Source organism: Neophocaena asiaeorientalis, unplaced genomic scaffold, assembly GCF_003031525.2.
Source record: "Neophocaena asiaeorientalis asiaeorientalis breed wild unplaced genomic scaffold, Neophocaena_asiaeorientalis_V1.1 scaffold420, whole genome shotgun sequence".
Taxonomy (NCBI): domain Eukaryota; kingdom Metazoa; phylum Chordata; class Mammalia; order Artiodactyla; family Phocoenidae; genus Neophocaena; species Neophocaena asiaeorientalis.
Window position 1 is genome coordinate 286,391 of NW_020172770.1, and position 23,616 is coordinate 310,006.

Below are 23,616 nucleotides of genomic sequence, written 5' to 3' on the forward strand. Positions count from 1 at the left end.
TTATAACAAAATGAATCAGTTATACATATACATATGTTCCCATATCTCTTCCATCTTGCATCTCCCTACCTCCCAGCCTCCCTCTCCCACCCCTCTAGGTGGTCACGAAACACGGAGCTGATCTCCCTGTGCTATGCGGCTGCTTCCCACTAGCTATCTATTTTACGTTTGGTAGTGGATATATGTCCATGCCACTCTCTCACTTTGTCACAGCTTACCCTTCCCCTTCCCTGTATACTCAAGTCCATTCTCTAGTAGGTCTGTGTCTTTACTCCTGTCTTACCCCTAGGTTCTTCATGACATTTTTTTTTTCTTAAATTCCATATATATGTGTTAACATACAGCATTTGTCTTTCTCTATTCTGACTTACTTCACTCTGTCTAACAGACTGTAGGTCCATCCACCTCATTACAAATAGCTCAATTTCGTTTCTTTTTATGGCTGAGTAATATTCCATTGTATATATGTGCCACATATTCTTTATACATTCATCCGATGATGGACACTTAGGTTGGTTTCATCTCCGGGCTATTGTAAATAGAGCTGCAATGAACATTTTGGTACATGACTCTTTTTGAATTATGGTTTTCTCAGGGTATATGCCCAGTAGTGGGATTGCTGGGTCATATGGTAGTTCTATTTGTAGTTTTTTAAGCAATCTCCATAATGTTCTCCATACTGGCTGTACCAATTCACATTCCCACCAGCAGTGCAAGAGTGTTCCCTTTTCTCCACACCCTCTTCAGCCTTTACTGTTTCTAGATTTTATGATGATGGCCCTTCTGACTGGTGTGAGATGATATCTCATTATAGTTTTGATTTGCATTTCTCTAATGATTAATGATGTTGAGCATTCTTTCATGTGTTTGTTGGCAGTCTGTATATCTTCTTTGGAGAAATGTCTATTTAGGTCGTCTGCCCATTTTTGGATTGGGTTGTTTGTTTTTTTGTTATTGAGCTGCAAATGGTCTGCTGGGTTTTTACCTTACTTCTTCATCTGCTGTGTGTTTCTGTCTTCTTATTTTGCTTAACTTACTGTGTTTTGGGTCTCCTTTTGGCAGGCTGCAAGTTCTTAGTTCCCATTGTTTTTGGTGCTTGCCCCCAGTGACTAAGGTTGGTTCAGTGGGTTGTGTAGGCTTCCTGGTAGTGGGGACTAACGCCTCTGTTCTGGTGATGAGGCTGGATCTTGTCTTTCTGGTGGGCAAGACCACATCCAGCAGTGTGTTATGGGGTGTCTGTGACCTTATTATTATTTTGGGCTGCCTCTCTGTTAATGGGTGTGTTTGGAGCACCGCAATACTTAAGGCAAATGCTAGCAGCTATAAAAGAGGGAATTGATGGTAACACAATAATGGTGGGGGGACTTTAACACCTCTCTTATAGCCATGGACAGATCATCCAGTCAGAAAATTAATAAGGAAACACAAGCTTTAAATGACACAATAGACCAGATAGATTTAATTGATATTAAAAGACATTCCAGGCTTCTCTGGTATCGCAGTGGTTGAGAGTCTGCCTGCCAATTCAGGGGACACGGGTTTGTGCCCCGGTCTGGGAGGATCCCGCATGCCATGGAGTGGCTGGGCCCATGAGCCATGGCCGCTGAACCTGTGCGTCCGGAGCCTGTGCTCCATAACGGGAGAGGCCAAAACAGTGAGCGTCCCACGTACCACAAAAAGAAAAAAAAAAGACCTTCTATCCCAAAATAGCAGATTACACTTTCTTCTCAAGTGCACATGGAAGATCCTCCAGGAGAGATCACATCTTGGGTCACAAATCAAGTCGCAGTAAATTTAAGAAAATTGAAATCATATCAAGCAACTTTTCAGACCACAATGCTGTGAGATTAGAAATAAATTACAGGGAAAAATACGTAGAAAACCCAAACACATGGAGGCTAAACAATACATTACTAAATAAGCATGAGATCACTGAAGAAGTCAAAGAGGAAATCAAAAAATTCCTAGAGACAAATGAGAAAGAAAACATGACAATTCAGCAAAAGCAGTTCTAAGAGGGAAGTTTATAGCAATAAAATCCTACCTCAGGAAACAAGAAGAATCTCAAATAAACAACCTAACCTTATACCTAAAGAACTAGAGAAAGAAAAACAGACAAAACCCAAAGTTACTAGAAGGAAAGAAATCATAAAATCGAAGCAGAAATAAATGGAATAGAAACAAAGAAAACAATAGCAAAGATCAATAAAACTAAAAGTTGGTTCTTTGAAAAGTTAAACAAGATTGATAAATCTTTAGCCACACTCATCAAGAAAAAGAGGGAGAGGACTCAAATCAATAAAAGTAGAAACAAAAAAGGAGAAGTTACAACGGACACCACAGAAATACAATGCATCATAAGAGACTGTTACAAGCAACTGTATTCCAATAAAATAGACAACCTGGAAGAAATTCTTAGAAAGGTATACCTTCCAAGACTGAACCAGGAAGAAACAGAAAGTATGAACAGACCAATCACAAGTAATGAAATTGAAACTGTGATTAAAAATCTTCCAACAAACAAAAGTTCAGCACCAGATGGCTTCACAGGTGAATTCTATCAAATATTTAGAGAAGAGCTAACACCCATCCTTCTCAAACTCTTCCTGAAAACTGCAGAATAAGGAACACTCCCAAACTCGTTTTATGAAGCCACCAGCATGCTGATACTAAAACCAGGCAAAGATACTACAAAAAAAAGGAAATTACTGACCAATATCAATGATGGATATAGATGCAAAAATACTTAACAAAATACTAGCTAGCAGAATCCAACAACACATTAAAAGGATCATACACCATGACCAATGGGATTTATCCCAAGGATGCAAGGATTCTTCAGTACACACAAATCAATCAGTGATATGCCATATTAACAAATTGAAGCATAAAATCTATATGATCATCTCAATAGAAGCAGAAAAAGCTTTTGACAAAATTCAACACCCATTTATGATAAAAACTCTTCAGAAAGTGGGCATAGAGGGAACCTACCGGAACATAATAAAGACCATATACAGCAGACCCACAGCAAACATCATTCTCAATGGTGAAAAACTGAAAGCATTTCCTCTAAGATCAGGAACAAGACAAGGATGTCCACTCTCGCCACTATTATTCAACATAGTTTTGGAAGTTCTAGCCACAGCAATCAGAGAAGAAAAAGAAATAGAGGAATACAAATTGGAAAAGAAGAAGTAAAACTATCACTGTTTGCAGATGACATGATACTATACACAGATAATACTAAACATGCCGCCAGAAAACTACTAGAGCTAATCAATGAATTTGGTAAAGTTGCTGGATACAAAATTAATGCACAGAAATCTCTTGCATTCCTATACACTAACAACAAAAGATCAGAAGGAGAAATTAAGGAAACAATCCCATTCACTATTGCAACAAAAAGAATAAAATACCCAGGAATAAACCTACCTAAGGTGGTAAAAGACCTGTACTCAGAAAACTATAAGACACTGATGAAAGGAATCAAACTGACACAAAAAAATGGAGAGATATACCATGTTCCTAGATTGGAAGAATCAATATTGTGGAAATGACTGTACTACCCAAAGCAATCTAAAGAATCAATGCAATCCTTATCAAATTACCAATGGCATTTTTTACAGAACTAGAACAAAGAATCTAAAATCTGTATGGAGACACAAAAGACCCCAAATAGCCAATGCAGTATTGATGGAAAAAAACAGAGCTGGAGGAATCAGACTCCCTGACTTCAGACTATACTACACAGGTACAGTAATCAAGACAGTATGGTACTGGCACAAAAACAGAAATATAGATCAGTAGAGCAGGATAGAAATCACAGAGATGAACCCATGCACATATGGTCACCTTATCTTTGATAAAGGAGGCAAGAATATACAGTGGAGAAAAGACAGCCTCTTCAATAAGTGGTGCTGGGAAAACTGGGCAGGTACATATAAACGTATGAAATTAGAACACTCTAACACCATACACAAAAATAAACTCAAAATACATTAAATATATAAATGTAAGACCAGACACTGTAAAACTCTTAGAAGAAAACAAGAACACTCCTTGACGTAAATCACAGCAAGATCTTTTTTGACCCACCTTGTAGAGTAATGGAAATAAAACCAAAAATAAACAAATGGGACCTGATGAAACTTAAAAGCTTTTGCACAGCAAAGGAAACTATAAACAAGAAGAAAAGAGAACCCTCAGAATGGGAGAAAATATTTGCAAAAGAATGAACGGACAAAGGATTTATCTCCAAACTATATAAACAGCACATGCAGCTCAATGTTAAAAATACAAACAACCCAATCCAAAAATGGGCAGAAGACCTAAATAGACATTTCTCCAAAGAAGATATACAGATGACCAAGAGGCACATGAAAAGCTGCTCAGCATCACTAATTATTATAGAAATGCAAATCAAAACTACAGTGAGGTATCACCTCACACTGATTAGAATGGGCATCTTTAGAAAATGTACAAACAACAAATGCTGGAGAGGGTGTGGAGAAAAGGGAACCCTCTTGCACTGTTGGTGGGAATGTAAATTGATACAGCAACTATGGAGAACAGCATGGAGGTTCCTTAAAAAGCTAAAAATAGAATTATCATATGACCCTGAAATCTCACTACTGGGCATATACCCAGAGAAAACCATAATTCAAAAATCATGTACCACAATGTTCATTGCAGCACTATTTACAATACCCAGGTCATGGAAGCAACCTAAATGCCCATTGACAGACGAATGGATAAAGAAGTTGTGGTATATACATACAATGGAATATTATTCAGCTATAAAAAGGAACAAACTGGGTCATTTGTAGAGACGTGGATGGACCTAGAGACTGTCATAGAGTGAAGTTAGTCAGAAAGAGAGAAACAAATATTGTATATTAACGCATATATGTGGAATCTAGAAAAATGGTACAGATGAACTGATTTGCAAGGCAGAAATAGACACACAGATGTAGAGAACAAATGTATGGACACCAAGGGTGGGAAATGGGGGTGGTGGTGGGATGAACTGGAAGATTGGGATTGACATCTGTACACTAATATGTATAAAATAGATAACTAATAAGAACCTCCTGTATAAGTAAGTAAGTAAATAAATAAAGTAAAAATTATGACCTACTACGTTAAGTTACTTTACCAATGGACATCTAACAAGTCCTGAGAAAAAAGAAGTATTATTCAATTAATTAAAAACAAATTTGTTTACTTATTTATTTATTTTTGGCTGTGTTAGGTCTTTGTTGCTGCACGCGGGCTTTCTCTAGTTGCTGCAAGCGGGGGCTACTCTTTGTTACAGTGTGCGGGCTTCTCATTGCAGTGCCTTCTTTTGTTGTGGAGCACAGGCTCTAGGCGCATGGGCTTCAGTAGTTGTGACATGCAGGCTTCAGTAGTTGTGGCTCTCACACTATAGAGCACGGGCTCAGTAGTTGTTGCGCATGGTCTTAGTTGCTCCATGGCATGTGGGATCTTCCTGGACCAGGGCTCGAGCATGTGTCCACTGCATTGGCCGGCAGATTCTTAACCACTGTGCCACAAGGGAAGCCCATTGCTCAATTAACTTTAAAGAATTATTTCATTTTTCCATTGAGTTTAAATATGTATGTAATATGAAAAGATCACTTTATACATTTGCGTAAAAATCTTTTCATTTTCATTAGTTATTTCCGAGGGTTAAACTCTGAAGCATAAAATTCCAGTGCCATCTTTCTGCATCTACTGTAATGCCACCTTAGAAACTCCTATAATCTACTCTTCCATCCATCTATAAGAAAGCTCTTTTTCAAAACTCAAGAAAGTGCCACATCTTTGGTGAATTCTTCCCCTAACCGCTATAAATCACAATGCCCCACACAATTATTGTAGTACAAACATAATTTTGTTCTCTAAATTTTCTCCCAGGTGTTAAATCTTGTATAAGTATGCTATAACTTCAATTTTTAATAAATTAAGTGCTTTTTAACTTTGTAGTTGCCTAAATATAACACCAAGAGCATGATATGCACTCAATAATTTTTTTATATATTTCATCAGACATTAATTATAGTTTGCTGGAATTTCACCAGTATTTCAAAACTAAAACTCCAACCTATAATGAGAATCATCATGTATATACATTTTTGTTTGGCAAGATACTTCTTTGCCTTTTCGTGGGTATAATTTATACAGAGTGAAATGCACAGATCTTAAGTTTGATGAGTTTTGACAAATGCATATGCTCGTATAATCCACGCCCTTGCCCCTAAAAAGATATATATTTCCATCACTCCAGCTAATTCCCTTGTGCACTCTCTCCAGAGGCAACTACTATTCTTATTTTTATCACCATAGATTACTTTTGACTGTTCCAGAATGTCAAACACACAGAATTATACCATATGTACTGTTTTGTGTCTGCCTTCTCTCACTCAGCATAATGTGTTTTGAGTTTCATTCCTGCTGTTGTAACAGTAACTTTTTCTGTTTTACTGCTGAGGAGTATCTCATCATATAAATGTACCACAATTTGCTTCTCCATTTTCTTACTGATGTTCCTTTGGGCTTTCCAGTTTGGGGTTGTTAAGAATAAAGCTGCTATGGATATTTTTGGTACATCATTTGGGGACATATGTTTTTATTTTCTAAGATATCCTAGATATACCTACAGAGGAATTTCTGGGACATAGTATGATTCAAAGTTTAACTCTATAAGAAGCCACCAAACAAAATGGTGTTTGTAAAATGCTTACCATTTTGCGTTTGAGTTGTTCAGCATCTTTGCTAACATTCAGTGTTGTCCGTCCTTTTAATTTAGCCATTCTTACAAGTGTGTGCCAGTATCTCACTGTGGTTTGAGTTTGCCTTTTCCTGATGACTAATCCTATTTTCATATACTAAATGGCCATTTTCACATTTTCATGTGTTTTCATTTCATATGTGTATGAGAATTTAGATATCCTCTTGTATAAAATGCATTCAAGTCTTTTGCCATTTTTTGGTTGGCTTGGGTTTCTTTTCTTACTGACTATGTGAATGTTTGCACTTCTTAAAGACAAGTCTTTCCCTAGACAGATGTTTTGCAAATGTATGGTCACACTTTGTGAGCTGGCTTTTCACTCTGCTAATATGTCTTTTGATGAACAGAACTTCTTAATTTTAACATATTTAAATTTATCATTCTGTTCTTTGATAATTTGTGCTTTTTGTCTCTTGTTCAAGAAATTTTTCTTTATAGTTCTGAAGACAGTCTCCTATGTTTTACTCTAAAATATTTTGGTTTGTGTTTATTCCTCACCTAGATCTGCAATCCATCTGGAATTGATTTTTTTTTATATATAAAGGGTTATGCAGGAGTCAAGATCAATTGTTTTCCATATGGATATCCAATTGCTCCAACACTATTTGTTGAAAGGTTTTCATTTTCCCTCCAAATTTCACTGATACCTTGCCATAAATTAGGTGACAGTACACATGGGGATCTATTTCCTGGCTCGCCTTTCTTACCTGTTGGTAGTTTTGTCTCTTCTTTTACTATTTTAAATACTATAGTTTTATCATAGGTCTTGCTATCTGGTGGTGGAAGTCTTTCTTGCCCTGTGCTCTTCTTTTTCAAATTGCTTTGAATATTCTTACCTTTTACATTTCTTTATGAATTTTTAGAATTATTACTGTCAGTTTCAAAAACAAAAACAAATTTGTTAGGGCCTTCATTAGAATTGCATTGAATTTAGAGATTAATTTGGATAAGATTGACATCTTTACATGATTGAGTCTTTCAGTCCATAAACAGGATCAGCTAACTATAGCTATGATAATGCTGTGTTACAACAATCCCAATCCCAAAATTCAGTGGTTTCAAAAGAACCAAACAAAACAACCATTTATTCTCAGCGATGCTGTGGTTCACGGGGGAAGCTGTGGTGACTGGAGTGAGTCATCACCAAGTGGGTCTGCTCCACCTGCCTCTCGTTCTGCTGGGCCGGTAGACTAGGACACGGTCTTCTCCTGGCAATGGCAGAACTGTAAGAATGCAAGGCCTGTTGCACAAGTATATTTCAAGCTACTGCTTGAAATTCATCTGTTAATATCATATTCACCGAAATAAGTCATTTGGCTGAGACCCGAGCCTAGGGTGGAAACGTATGCTCCTCCGTTGGTGGAGGTACCGCAAAGTACATACTAAAGTGCTTTGGCATCAGATTGGGTGAGTAATTGGGTCTCATCTAGGAAATGCATCACTCCAGTCAAGCTGAGAATCCTGTTTCTCTGACTAGGATTTGGTGTTGTCAAAGCTGCAAAATCCTTGGTGCACCAAATGTTCTGAACTTCTTTTCAGACCCCACTATACCTCTGAATCTATGTTTCATAAATAGAAAGACTTCATGTTTCCTCAGCTGTGCTCCAATTCATTGTAAGTATCTTAAAAAAGGTAGAGCGAATGTACTAAATTTCAAACATTTCCAACCCAGTTTGCTTCTGTCTGCTTGCCCTCTTTTCCTAACTAGAGTCAAACTAGAGTTTTTAAATTGTTAGAATGGGACAAGGGATCTGGCATCTTCAGGCCTTCTCCATTTCCTGTCTGTCTGCTCTCTGATTTCAGTGTGCATTTAGGTCAGTCATGTAAAGGTCATTGCAGCATTATTTGCAATAGTGAAATCACGGAATGGATGGAAACTTATTTTTCACACTATGAAATATTATTTAGCAATAGAAATCAACAAATATTATCTATACATATCAACATGTATAAATGTCAAAAATGTAATGTTGAATAAAATGAAAATGAACCGCAAGAGGATACACTCAATATGATGCCACTTATATATGTTGAAGAAGTGTAAAACAATAGTCTATCTTGTGAATGGATGTTAAAATAGAAAGGCAGGTTTGCAAACAATACCCACCAACTCCAGGGGACTAGAACACTGGCTGTTTCTTTAATGTTTTTAGTTTTAAAACAACATGAATAAGAAACAAACAAGACAGATTGTTAACATCTCTTAGATCGTAGGGGCCAGTAGATATAATGGTATTTTTCATAAATTTGTATTTTCTCTAGGTTTGAAATATTTAAGGGATTAAATTTTTGAAAACTAAACATTTAAGGCATGATTCTATAATTGTGCTTCACCTCCTTTCTTCAAATGCTTACTACTCATCAATGTAAATCCCTAGATAGTCATTGGTCCTTGGGTTATGTACCAGATGATGGTGTTGTGCTGAATATTCTTTATGGAAAGCAGAGTAGCGTGACATTAAAAACTCTCAAATATTCTATTGCTGTGCATCTCTCAGGAATGGACATCTAAGAACACTGGCTATTTTGGAGTCCAACTCTGAGTAGGATGTGAAATATTTTTTCTGACTGATATACATTTGAATATTTTACGTTTGGATGCACAGTACTGATCTTTTTCATAATTTGCCAGTACTTTACTCAAGCATATCATGCATAGTTAAACAGATTTGGGGCTTGAATTTTCAGTGAATGTTGGCAAGTCTTGTCGTAGTAGATGGAAGCTTGACTCAATATGATCTACAGTGAGAAGGTGCTGTTCCATGGAGGGTTCCTGTTTTGTGTTTTGTCTATAGCCCCTCTCACACTGCAGTCTCCGTTCTACCAGATTTTAAAGTCTCTTTCTGATTACAAGGCAGTTATTGGCAGAGATTTGATAACTTTTATAGAGGCTTTCAAAAATGTTGTGGAATAAATGGATAGATAAATTAATAAGTGATTTAAAATACCTTCTGGATTATTAGTGCTGAATGTTGTTTGTGCCGAATATTATTTATTATAAAAAGGTTATTTAAACAATATAAAATGAATATTTAAAAGAGATTTTATCCATTATTTTATCACCATAGCACCACAAGTATATGTAGAGCCATACACATTACGTACACACACATTATATAGAGCCATAATTGTAGGGAACGTTTTATATTTTGTAAAATTTATTTAGCATTCTACTTCATAGATTCTTAAAATATATTTTAGTATCAGTTTTTAATTTTACTGATTGACCAGATTGGCTAAAGTCTGACTTGGCTAATCATTCTCAACTCTTAATTTTCTTTTTGAATCACACGCATTTTTATTTTTAAATATAATAGTATTTCATCAATAGGAAATTCTCAGGTATTTTACATAAATAAAAATTTTCTCAATACCTGAGGCATATGCACTCTAGTACCCACATTTTTTTTGTATTTTATCTATGTTAAAATAGTTCTAAAATGTTCTATGCCTTTGATGCATCCTCAGAATGAGGATACTGAACATACTTCTTGATAATTTTACATGATCTTGTAAGGAACCATAATTGTAATGTATAGATTAGCAATTCCGTTCTGCATTTTAATTTTTCCCTCACTCTGCCTTTGTCAGGTTGCTTTCGATGATATTTTTGTTGATACTATCGAAGCCTACCTGTTTCTCTTTCTGTCTTCTTCTAATTTACTTTCGACTGAAGGAACAGATAGAAAATCTTATTATGACTGTACATTAGTAAGTGTACATATGGCACTGTTTGAGGAAAGCTTAAGACGCAAATATCACAAGATATTTGTCGCTAATTTTTGGATCACCTTTTGGACTCTCATGTTCAGAGATTGCTTTAAAAAAGCCCTGAAGAAGTGAGCTGTATGCACTGATAGAAGTTTTGAAATAGCTTATTTATTTATTTATATTTTTGCGGTACGTGGGCCTCTCACTGCTGTGGCCTCTCCCGTTGCAGAGCACAGGCTCCGGACGTGCAGGCTCAGCGGCCATGGCCCACGGGCCCAGCTGCTCCGCGGCATGTGGGATCCTTCCGGACCGGGGCACGAACCCGTGTCCCCTGCATCAGCAGGCGGACTTCCAACCACTGCGCCACCAGGGAAGCCCGCTTATTTTTTTTTTTAATTGCATAGATTCCTGATTCAGGTTGCCCTTTAATAATTATTATACATGTACAGCTAGACGGTAACATTCCTACTGTCAGCACAATGTCTTTATAGGAAAATTAACAAGTTGCTATTTGACAAGACTCTGGGTGCTGTGGTATTAAAAACCTAATTAATATTCTCACATGGTTATTTCCAAGGAAATCCATGGCACACTGTGATTGTAAAATGCTCTTCAAATTGACGGCAGCCTACATCTGATGCATTTTCCCCTGTTCCTTCCCTGACAATTCGAGAAGTGAGATATCACCAACATAAATATTTCTACCACATCAAGCTACCAACTTGATTATACCTTGGTTTTAACAAAATAGAAGCTATTCTTTAAATTCATTTAACACAATAAAAGTCTGAGTTTTAAAACATGGTTGGAAAGGATATAAATAAGATTTTTTTCTGGTAAAAATGCCAGAAACATAAATATGTTTCATTTTTTTCTGTATTTAGTCAATTATTTTATTTGCTATTATCTTTCATTTGCTTTTAAGCAGAATGGGTAGATTGTGATTCTCTGATTCAGAAAATCAGACTGATTCCCTCATTAACTATGACTCATTATATTTCTTTGAACTTGAAAATATTTTTGAATAATAATTTAGAATGTTCTAAAAGTTTTGAAAGTTAAAAAAAAAAAGTGGGAAGAAAATATGTGAGTAGGAAGCCATGAATACATTACCATCTCAATAGCATAAGGAAGTCATTATTCTAGATGTAGCTGCAGAACGTCTTCCACCAAAAAGGGCTTTTCTTAGACTGGAGCTGGAGGGGGAGAGCAAGGAAGGAAGTCCGTTTGCCTTCCCAGATGATCCAAGTGAACACACAACTTTAAAACTGGCTCTCTTATATTTAAACACCTGTCCTATGACTGAAAACTGGAGAGTCAAGAAAAATAGAGAAAAGAATAGCTTCGCACCAATTAGCTCTGGTTCTAAATCCAGAGTAAGACTAAATTTAAGGAACTGTGGTTATTTTTAGCACCCTGGATTCCACTAGGAAAGGAAGTCTGTGGAAAGCCCCTGTCTTGCTAGTTTTCATATCCCTGGGGCTGAGCCCTGACTGGTCTTACCCTCCCTAGCCACCTCAAAGCTACAGATTTTTCCTTTCATCCTGTTACTCTTTTTTTTTTTTTTTTTTTTTTTTTTGCGGTATGCGGGCCTCTCACTGTTGTGGCCTCTCCCGTTGCGGAGCACAGGCTCCAGACACGCAGGCTCAGCGGCCATGGCTCACAGGCCTAGCCGCTCCGTGGCATGTGGGATCCTCCCGGACCAGGGCACGAACCCATGTCCCCTGCATCGGCAGGCGGGCTCTCAACCACTGCGCCACCAGGGAAGCTCCTCTGTTACTCTTAACTTGTTCAGAGCCCATCATCTTTGGCTAAGGTGGTCAAAGTGGATGGGCATGAAATAATTCACCTATTTCCTAAACTGTATTAAATTCTGTGTGTGTGTGTAGGGGGTGGTGGTGTTGTGTATCTGTAAATGTGTCCATTATTCTAAGAAACTGTTTATATCATTCATCAGATTTTCAAAGAAAACCATAACTATGCAATGATTGACTGATACCTCTTAGGAGACAGCCAATATCAGATGAATATATTAGAGATCAACGAACTGGCATTTATTGAGAGCCTTGAGGAAGAAATCTCTTAACTGTGAGATACCTAATAAGATATAAAGGTGCAGATATTCCTCCAATTTGAAGACATTTACCACTTATTCATTGCTTTGATTCAACTAACATAGAATACAGAAAGTCCAGTAAAATTGGTAGAGTGCAATGCTAAAGAAGGAACAGTGATGGACCTCACTTGTGGTCCAATGGTTAAGACCCTGCACTTCCACTGCAGGAGGCACAGGTTCCATCCCTGGTCGGGGAAGTTCTGCATGCCATATGGTGTGGACAAAAAGAAAACAAAAACAAAAACAAAACAGTGAAAGAAGGTACAGTGAAATCGTGTTTCTGTCAGGAGGCAGTTCCTTTTGAATGGCAATATAATTCACTTAATGGGCTCAAAGCAGTTTATACCATTTGAACCCCTCTATTTCTGTAAATGCTCTGTAAAGAAAATCTCAGATATGAAAGAAAAAAAAAAAAACTATTTACAAGAACGCTTTCATTTAGGGGTTACTCATCATAGAATAAATATAAGAAATTTAAATATACAGTAAAAGGGTAATGTTTAATTAAGGTCTGTGAAGTATGAGATATTAAAATAATAATTATGAAAGCATCACAGTGACATGAAGATTATAAGTAAAATCTGAGAATTTTTTAAGTTAAGCTTCATTGTCTTCTGTTCAGCTAACCATTGCCATTAGAATCAACTGATCCACAACCTATAGTCCTTGGAGTCTCCATTTCTTACTGTGCCACGGTGGCAGTCATTTGAACTCCCAAAACCTGGATTCCAAAGCGTACTTTATGTCAGCTAATCCTAGGTGACAACTTCATTACTTATCTCATTTTCTTAATATTAGCTGGATTAAAAAATATCAGACCAGATTTCCTTCACATTTGAAGCACAAATAAAAGCAAATATCTTATATATACAGCCTTAGCAAACAATGTTAATTTGCTTATGGCCATAAATAAGAATGATAAACATGTAAACCAGTAAATTTTACCAGTAGCACCAATACTGGAAATCTAAAAAACAAAAATCATTGTCAATAAAGGATGCATGGGGAATTTTTAAAATTGTCTTTGTGCTTTTTGCTTCTTGAGAAATGATGAAAGACCAAGAAGGCTGTTTGTAAATGAACTGTAGGTACCATGATGAGAAAGCCCTGCTCATCTGACAACTAGAATATATTTACTAAACCTGTCTCACAAGCAAGATAAATTAAGTGTGCAAATGATAATCAGAATCCTGCTTTTAATGAGTGTGTCTTAAGAATAAGTAAACCAGAAAAAAACAGAACATTAAAAATAAAACAACCTTTAATAGTGTTCATTCTAATAGCCTTGAGGAGATGGACCAAGGTGGTACAGACCTAATGCTGGAAGGAGGCTGAGGTAAGGGGTAAGACGGGAAACTGATAAGTAGGAACTTTCTGCTAAATTAGATGTCACCCTGAGACCTCACTTAACCTTTTGACTTTCTACTGAACAGTCCAGGTACACAAAAATAAACAAGTCATAGGAGAGGTAAAACTTAAGTTTTATCTGTCACCGACGGCCACCTCCTCTTCACAGAGAATTCCTGGTACAGAGAATTATGTCTGGGGATCAACTTTTGTTGTCATGCAACCTCCTCTGCCCATTCTGTCTAATAGACATGGCTTTTTATTTTTTGAGGAGTGACATTTTAAGAGTGTTTTAACAAATGGGAATGATAAAAATGAGGTAAGCTTTTTGCCCTCCCTTAATTCCTCTAATTATTGAAAGATGTGAGTTTTGTGCCTGAAATAACTTTCCCTTTGCTATATCATACCCCCAAATTAAATTGTAATTTTTCTTCCTGTAAGTCCAAGTTAGACATATATAAGAACAGCTGCTACTCAGAAAGCAGACATCACCATCTGGGCTGAGGTGAACAGTTAAACCCTATTCAAGGTTTTCTTGTGTGAGTTTGTGGCTTTATGGAGCTGCTGAACACCCTGCCTCTAGACATTTTGTTAAGTGTGAAAAACAACCTCCATTTAAAAAACCACTTAGACATACTTTTTATTACTTGCATTCAAATAAGTACCATCTGATTAATGAACTCTATTCTAAAAAGGTGTAAAAAAAAAAAAAGAAAAAGTTTTCCTATTATTTCCAGGTCTTATATTGGAAAGATTTTGCCATTCAAAGAACTCCAAGCTGTATGATCCCCACTGGAAGAGATCCAACAAGGAGGAAATGGCATTTTTTGAAGCCAAATATTTTAGATATCATCAATAAATATGTATTAAAAAAGCATTAAGATTGTGACAATACCTAGTTATAAAAAACACAACATCACCACCTTCAGCTTTTATAACTTAATGAAAGCCTGAGGGAGCACAAAGCAAATTGGTATTTTATGGGCAAGGTTGCAGGCAGTCAAAGAGCCTGTAAATGTGGATGGGAACTGGGAAAATCTGGATGCAATCTAGTTAGCATAGAAGATGCTGCTTAGAATTCTCCAGGGGGTGGGGAGGTGGAGAAAAATATGTTTATAAGATAAAAGCGTTTTCTTGGAGGAGGTTCACTGAAATGCCAATTCCACAATGATATTTTTGGAAACCACAAGCTGGAGAATGTATTGCTTGAAATTAATTTTTTTTTAAAAATCAAAAAAATTATTTTATTAATGTAGTTTAGATTCTTTATATATCCATTCATGCCAAATTCTGAGATCCTGAGACTACTGTGAGAGTCTTTGAAATAATTTATTATTCTATATTTCAAAGTAAAAATAATTAAAACTCTCCTTTAGAATATGTAGTCTAGAGGTAATAGCACAGTGTTTAAACTATCATCTTTATAATCTACTAAATCTTATTTTATTAAAGACCTTGACTTTTTGCTCCAACAGATGAGAAAAATATTCAGCCGAAGTATTAGGAAAACTATCTGATATATAAAGATGTCAGTGATACCTGTATAGTTATGTCAGCAAGATGAAATTCTGCCTGGAGTTAGTGGAGTAGCAGAAATAGTCACATCTTAAAGTTTCTTCTATTCCTAATGCTGATTAACTTACCATTCTTTTTATTTTATTTATTTATTTTTTAACATTTTTATTGGAGTATAATTGCTTTACAATGGTGTTAGTTTCTGCTTTATAATGAAGTGAATCAGCTATAGCTATACATATATCCCCATATCTCCTCCCTCTTGCGTCTCCCACCATTCTTTTAATTGCATTGGACAGTAAGGTTACCGATTTTCTGATTGTTGCAGTATCAAAAATCTTAAGAAAAAAGTTTTAAAAAAAGATTGCAAAAAAAGGTTGAAAGAGTATCAGTTCTGCAGTTTAGATGGGACATTTCAAGCATGATATAACTGTGCCATTATGCTGGCACAAAGCATGGGAAACCTTTCTGTGACCATAATTTGAAAAGGTCAATAGAAAAATGATAACACAATTTACTATATCTTTTAAAGATTCTTATTTCCATGTAAATTTAAGATGAGTGATGAATACAAAGCTTCTTTTAGGATTAAAATTACTCTGAGCAGTGAAATTTACAAATGAAATACTCTGGATATTGTTAGACATTATTTAGCATTATTTTAATCATAAACTCTAGTAAAATGTATCATCATGAAGAAATAACATCAGTGAAAATTTTCTTTGGATTAAAATTGAAATCTATAACAAACTGAATTGATGAATGAAAGTTGTAAGAAAATGTAAACTTGAAGACAATTTAAGTATGAAGCAACAGATATCTCTTTTTTTCTTTTTTTGTGGAAAAATATTCTTTCAATGCTTTTATATGCTAAATCAGTAATAAATTAGCCTTTTTTCTCTAACGTTAACTTCAATTACAAAATAAAATACATTAATCATAGAGAAATATATAATAGGAATCAGTCAAAAGGATAAAAAGGAATCCCATCATTCAGAGAGAACTATTGATACTGATATTTACTCTATTTCCTATTTTATTTATATTGTTTTAAAGAAAAATATTTTAAACATTAAGAAACTGTTGAAATTTTTCTTACATATGTTTTGTACATGTGCTTTGAAAGAACTTTTTCTCCGGAATCAACAGGTTAGACAAAGCATGGTGTGCGTTCAAGAGAGCATAAGTCAGGAGTTAGTTTCAATTGCTTAGTGAACTCATTCCTATAATTAGATTGTTTTAAGGGTAGAGGGGAATAGAAATGGGCAAACAGGAAAGGGGCAAAAGAGCTGCTTTCATTTCCCTACTGTCAAACATCACTCCATTTCTTTGGGGTTAGGGGCAAAGCTCTATCTTCTGTAACTTCTTCATGCTGACATAGGGTGTTGTATTCTCAGAGTGAAGGATGTCACCATGGGTCTGTAGCATCTCTTTGCTGACAATTTTAGTTGCCTGCTTACATATATGGGCAGAGCAAGCTACAATTATTTTGATGTCCACAAAGATATAGATTATTATGAGCAATAATGTTAATCCCATTCTCTTGAGGCCAGTTCTTGGAATTGTACTAGCCATAGATTTAGCACTGCTCAGGATGGAGCAGCTTATGTCATGGCTACAGTCTGGTCATCAAGTAGTTTGCCTTTTTCCCTCCGGTGGCAGTTATAGTATCAGTAAAACAAGTCAGGAATGTGCATCAGACACTGAGTCTGTGACTCTATTGTCCTAATCATTAGCTGCTCAGTTTTGTACTTGGGGTGGGGGGATCCCTGCAGGGTTCTTCTTAGTTCTACCTTAGTAGTGTTATTGTATTATTTTTACAGTAAATCTTAAATTCATTAGAAATGAATTTATAGGTAAAAGGTAGGGATCTAATATTTTCTTCCAAATAGTTAAATAACTTTCCATAATGTCATTTACCTTGCCACATTATGGATTAGTATATATAAATATGCTTTGGTTTATTTCAGTGTTTTCTATCATTTCCATTGTTCAGAGATTAGTATCACACTGTTTTAACTATTATGACTTAATTATATACTTAGTATTAGGTGGTAGGAGAAAACTCTTTATATTCTCTTTAACCAAAACAAAAATTTCAGGTTTCTTAACACATTTTGTTAGAAAATGCCTCTTGTGAACATTTGGAATCACAAAATTGAGGGATTTGACAGAAGACAAATTAGAAGCTGTATCATAGCAGCATTGCTGTCAAGAATAGTGAGCATTTGGCAATGTCTTCATCAAGTCCATGATTGAAAACCCATGAAAGATCCACATTCATGGAACTGGATAAAATACCTTAGCAGCTAAATGCATGCTTTTTAAAGTGACAGAACATCTTCAATATCTGGTAGCATATTGTGACTTTTAGCATAAAGTAACTAAAACATAAAGAAAGTTCTTCAGGAAAATATTTTGGGATATACAAAGGAAGGATGCTGAAGAAGAATAGTCCATTGAGAAGTTCCAGTAGTAAGATGTGGAAGCCATGTTCAAGGAGGATCTGAATGTATATTATCACTCTGGTCCCTGCTCTCAGTGTCTCAATTCTGATGGAATGCCCAGACCACAGGGAGGGTAGCTGCCATCCTAGCCCATGCATCTATGATGGAGCACAGCCCCAAATCTGTATACGTGCATAATGTTGTATATAAGTTCTTCTTCAGTCAATAAGTCAAAATTGTTGTTTATTTTCTGCTTGCACAGAATTCTTAAAATACTCGGAGGTTAGTAAAACATAGGTATTATTATTATATTATTGTTTGGGCTGAACAATTCCATTCTACCACCCAAATTTCCTATAACCATGGTGTTATATACCAAGATGATTCATCAGAATTATAATAATTTATAGTATTTGACTATAGGAAAAAAACTCAACATTAATTCAGATTGTACTAAATGTTTTCTCTTCATATTTTAGAATAATTTCTACTAACTCAGCAACTGAAAAATAAAACAGCTTAGTGCTTTTATAAGGGTAAAATTTCTGGTAAAAAAAAAAGAAAGGAAAGAATTTGAAGAAAACTGAGTGTTTTATAACCTATATTTTAATGTTGGACAGCATATAAGAATCCTAGAAGATATTAATCAATAGAGGCTAGGAAAGGAAAAATAAAATAGATAATAGAAAGATAGATAATAGAAAGTTCTGAGAAGACAGGAGAAATTGTTGAATATATACTTAAATATATGTTTAGTGTTTATCTTAAGTTATTTTCATGTAAATATTCTATAAATTTCAAATAAGGATTGAAATTTATAGAATGGTTATTTCATTTTAAAGCTGGTTACATTCTCTTACTCTATTTTCACTCGACCTCTGTGTATCATCATAAGATGGCCTCAAACTTTCTGCCCTAAGAAATGTCTCCATGGTACTTGCCCCAGCCAAGCCCACGTTAATGAGTAAGGCTTGGAAATCCATAGTTCTCCCGGGCATAGTCATTAAAATAGAAATGAACTATTGCTCCAGGGTGGCAAATCAAGTCCTCACTTTCAGAACTTAGCAGGAGGAAGTAAGATCTGGGCAGACGGCACAGTAGCTAAAGCTAGAAGAATGCAGAATCCATGAAGTAGACTATGACAACTCATGAGTTACCTCAAGTTATGAGAATTCATGAGTTAGCCTAGTTTATGAGCGTTGATAAGTTAGCTCAAGTTATAAGAGTTTGTTACATCGAGAGGAAGAAGAAACTATGTTGTAGAGAAGGTGAGGAAACCAGCAACTCAATGTGGGAGAAGTAAACACAGAAAATCATAGGTAACAGTAGATTGACATATCATCTTAAATTCAGAATAATTCCAGTTCCACTGTCCTGACCCTAATTCAACCCTGTTTTTGATTCTCATGAGATCATCTCTTCCTCCAACTAAATTCTGTAAGTGGGGACTGGATTGGTCATGCCGGAGGAGCTGCCCGCTCAACAAATATTGTGATAACAGAAACTTTGCAACAAACCAAGAACATCTCTTTTTCTTAAAAACAAAACGTTCTTAAATAAAATAATGGGAGAGAATGCCTACAAACTCAAATAGCAGTTCTGGATATTTTTAAAAGAAATTTTGCCCTAGAAACCAGGTTTTTACTTGCTCTCGCACAAAGAAAATAAACACACAACCAAAATGTCAAGTCATTATGGAAAGAGCCAGTGGAAATGTTGAGAGTCCCATTTTAGCCATCCTCAGTTAAATATGGTAGCCTGAAATGAGATGAGAGAGGTTGTGAATAGAAAAGAAAATTCTGAGTCTGTATTGAATAAGTATGTTTGTGATTACTTTGCATATTGATGAAAAGAAGCATTCTTTAACCTAAGAGTTGTGACTCATTTTTTTTCCAAGTTTTAAATTTGTTTCCAGATTTATCTCTACCAGAGCTTTCCCAGGGTAAGCTCCTAATCTTGTTCATTATTATATCATTAATATTATTAACCATTTCTGGTATAGTAGTGATTATCCAGAAAATGGTCTGGATGAATGAACTGAATTCTAAAAGTCCTTCAAAGTATTTTGAGGGTCCATGCCTTCCATGGGGCTTCCCTGATTATGCTGAATCATCTCTCCCTTCTTCAAACTCTTATCAGTCTGAACCACGCATGTAATCATAAACATATATTTTGTTTTCATAGTTTGTTTAATTATGTTATGTTTAAATTTTCTACCAACTCAATTGTTAGATCCTTAAGGAAAGGAATCATGTCATAATTTTCTTGCTTGTTAGTTAATCGATTGAAACTCTAATTGAGAACATTCAGTAAATTCTATGTCTTCTCTCCATCCTTTCCTAATTTCCTCAGGCTGAGCAGAACAAAATGATTGCCTACTAGTCACCAAATCACTTAGATCAAAGTTATTTCTGTCTTCTTGGCTTACTTTTTATCTCCTTGAGGATGGGTATATTAGAGAGCACTTGACTGTTTGTAAGGGGCAAAACCAAACTAGGAAGAGTCTCAGAAATAAAAAGAATATAATGTAAGAATGATCAAATATCTCACATGGCCCAAGGAAAGAAATGCACCTGGATTTTAGGAATAACTGGAATTAAGGCTGCTAAATGCCTCCAAAAAGAAGTCTCTCCAAATGTCAATTTTTCTTTAGATTGCCTTTTTTTCACTATGCTCTAATCTACATGGTACAAATTTGTCTCTGAACATCTCTGGAGCTTTAAGTCTTATGATTCCAGTAACACAAAGTTTGATTTAGGGTGCCTTACCTAGTTTCCAATCCAGTATTCCCAAGGAAGGGGTACACTGGCCCCAGTCTTATTGTTTCAGTCTCCTATGGACCGAGAGTGGGGGCATACTGTGACATGACCGCTCCCTCTGGAATTTTATTCCAGAAGAAAGGAGCATTGCTGAGCTTCAGAGAGAAAGAAATTAAGGTATATTTTTTTCCCTAACCGGATTTTCCATGGAATCCAGTACATTGTCTCACTGGCTCTCATCAAAGGCAATAGTCTAAAAGTGATCTTTGTTCTTTCTTATTCATTTTAGTTTCCTTGTCTGACTCCTTCCAATTTGTAATGTTTTAAATTTCTCATTTCCTTAACAATGTAAAAAGTAGTATATACCACTGATTAACTTACTCTATTCATATTTTTATTAATGATTTCCAAATGTGTAGTAGATTTTATAGTAGATTTTGTTACAATAAAATCGATCAGTGTGTTGAAACTACTCACAATATTTATACCAATGTGTAAACTTGAAAAAGTGACACACTACTTTTAAAAAAACTTAATATAATCATCCGCTCCAAAATTTCCACAAAACTATCAGCAGTTAACATACTTAGTGTACTTCCATCTTTTGACAAGGACTTTTTTCTTATTGATTTTCTATAAAATGAAAAATTCTGTACTAGTTCAAATGGATTCCAACCTGAAATAACCCCCAAGACAAAAACTAAGATTTCTCATTTTGTCTGTTTCCTTTTATATCTATATATGTGTTTAGAATCATTGAACTGATATTTGTGTCCAGTCTGAATTTTAGAAGGAATAAAAGAGAAGCCAAAATAAAGCAACACAGAGAGGAAAAAAATAGATGCTTTTATGAAAAAGGAAATGCATCATGAAAATAATCAGCAGCTGAACAGCTGAAGGAAGTGAGAGACATGCTGAGCTGGCAAAATCAACCCCTGGCACAATCCGTGGATTTTTATTTGTCCTTGCCTTTTTCACTTATTAATTGGTTCTGACTCACCTCCCAGCTGAGACTACAAGGAAGCAAGGAGGAACTTTCTATTCCTTTCTTTTTTTTCTTTAACATCTTTATTGGAGTATAATTGCTTAACAATGGTGTGTTAGTTTCTGCTTTATAACAAAGTGAATCAGCTATATGTATACATATATCCCTATACCTCCTCCCTCTTGCGTCTCCCTCCCACCCCCCATCCCACCCCTCTAGGTGGTCGAAAAGCAGGGAGCTGATCTCCCTGTGCTATGCAGCTCAAAATTTCATTGTTTGGGTGGAGGAGGAAATACATTTTGACCTATTGATAAACTTCAATTAATTCTGAAACACAGTAAGCACAGTGATACAAACATGAAGGAAAATATCCAACACTTCCTCCCATGCACAGGTAATGACTTTGCTTCCTATCTCACTGAGAAAATAGAACAATCAGAGGAGGATACACACAAGTTCCCGCCATTCTAACACTCACCTACATCCAGTGTCCCCATTTACTCTACCTCCCCTGTCTAAGGTATATTGGATTGGATAAAATCTCTGTATTATAAACAAACCAAACACTTCACTTAAATACTAGATGCTGTTCTTTCCAGCCCACTCAAGGACAGTACTCGAGCAACTTTCTCTTCTCTCCTGCATCATAAGCTTTTCTTTGCTATACAACCATTCCCCTCAGCATTCAAATAGATTTTTAAACACCCTTTCCTCTTACCCGCATCCTGCTTCAGCTCCTGTTCCCTTTCTCTGCTTGTGTTAAATAATAATAGTAGTTGAAAATTACATAGCATTAACTATGTGTCAGACACAGCTGTAAGAGCTTTACATATTTTAATTTTTTAATACATTTGGTTCCCTGATAATCTTATAAGAAAAACTTATTTTACAGATGAGAAAACCAAGGCAGAGATAGAACAAAAAATTTATGCAACATCACACAGCTAACAGGTGGTAGAGGCAGGGTTTAAAACCAGGAATCTTGGCTCTCAGTGTGTTCTCTTTTCTGTATTTCACTATTTTTAACCAAAGCTGCGAGAAAAAGTTGTCTGTACTGGCTATCTCTGATAGCTGTCTTTCTGGGCTCTCTTGAACGACGCCAATCAAGCTTTGTCCCCCAAAATCCACTGAAATTGTTTTTATCACCAATGACCTAAATGTTGAAAAATTCAGTGGTCAGTTCTATGTCCTCATCTTTTGTGACCTCTCAACACTGACACCTGGTCACTCCCACCTTCTCACTTGGCTCTAGGACTCCCCGCTCACCTGGTCTTATTCCTATCACTGGCTGCTCTTCCCCAGCTCCCCCACCCCTCTTTGTGAATTGAATCTCCTCTCCTAGGATTCTGAAGGTCCAGTGCCCAAGGGCTTTGTCTTTGAATCTTTTCTCTATCTCAGTGCATCATCAGTGACCACATTCAGTGTCATGGCTTTAAATACTATCTATTTATAAGCTGATAATACCAAAATTTCTATCTGTAGCTCAGGCCTTTTTCACCAGGAATATTTAGTAGTAAAGGTGCTACATTCTGTGTTTCATGTTTTCAAAGAGTTTAACAGAATAATAATTTTTGGAAATAATTTCATAATTGAATGTCAGAATTATCTTTGTTTCTTTGTGAAAATACATACCAGTGTATTACAGAGTTAGACTCTGAAACTTAATGGGTAATCAATCAAACCTACTTTGACCTTATATACACAAAGTTATCAAGAAATAATCTTACCCTTAATTAAATCAGAAAACTGAGCTTTTTTTATTTTTATTTTTTTATGTTTTTTTGCGGTGCGCGGGCCTCTCACTGTTGTGGCCTCTCCCGTTGCGGAGCACAGGCTCCGGACGCGCAGGCTCAGTGGCCATGGCTCACGGGCCCAGCCGCTCCGCGGCATGTGGGATCTTCCCAGACCCGGGCACGAGCACGTGTCCCCTGCATCGGCAGGCG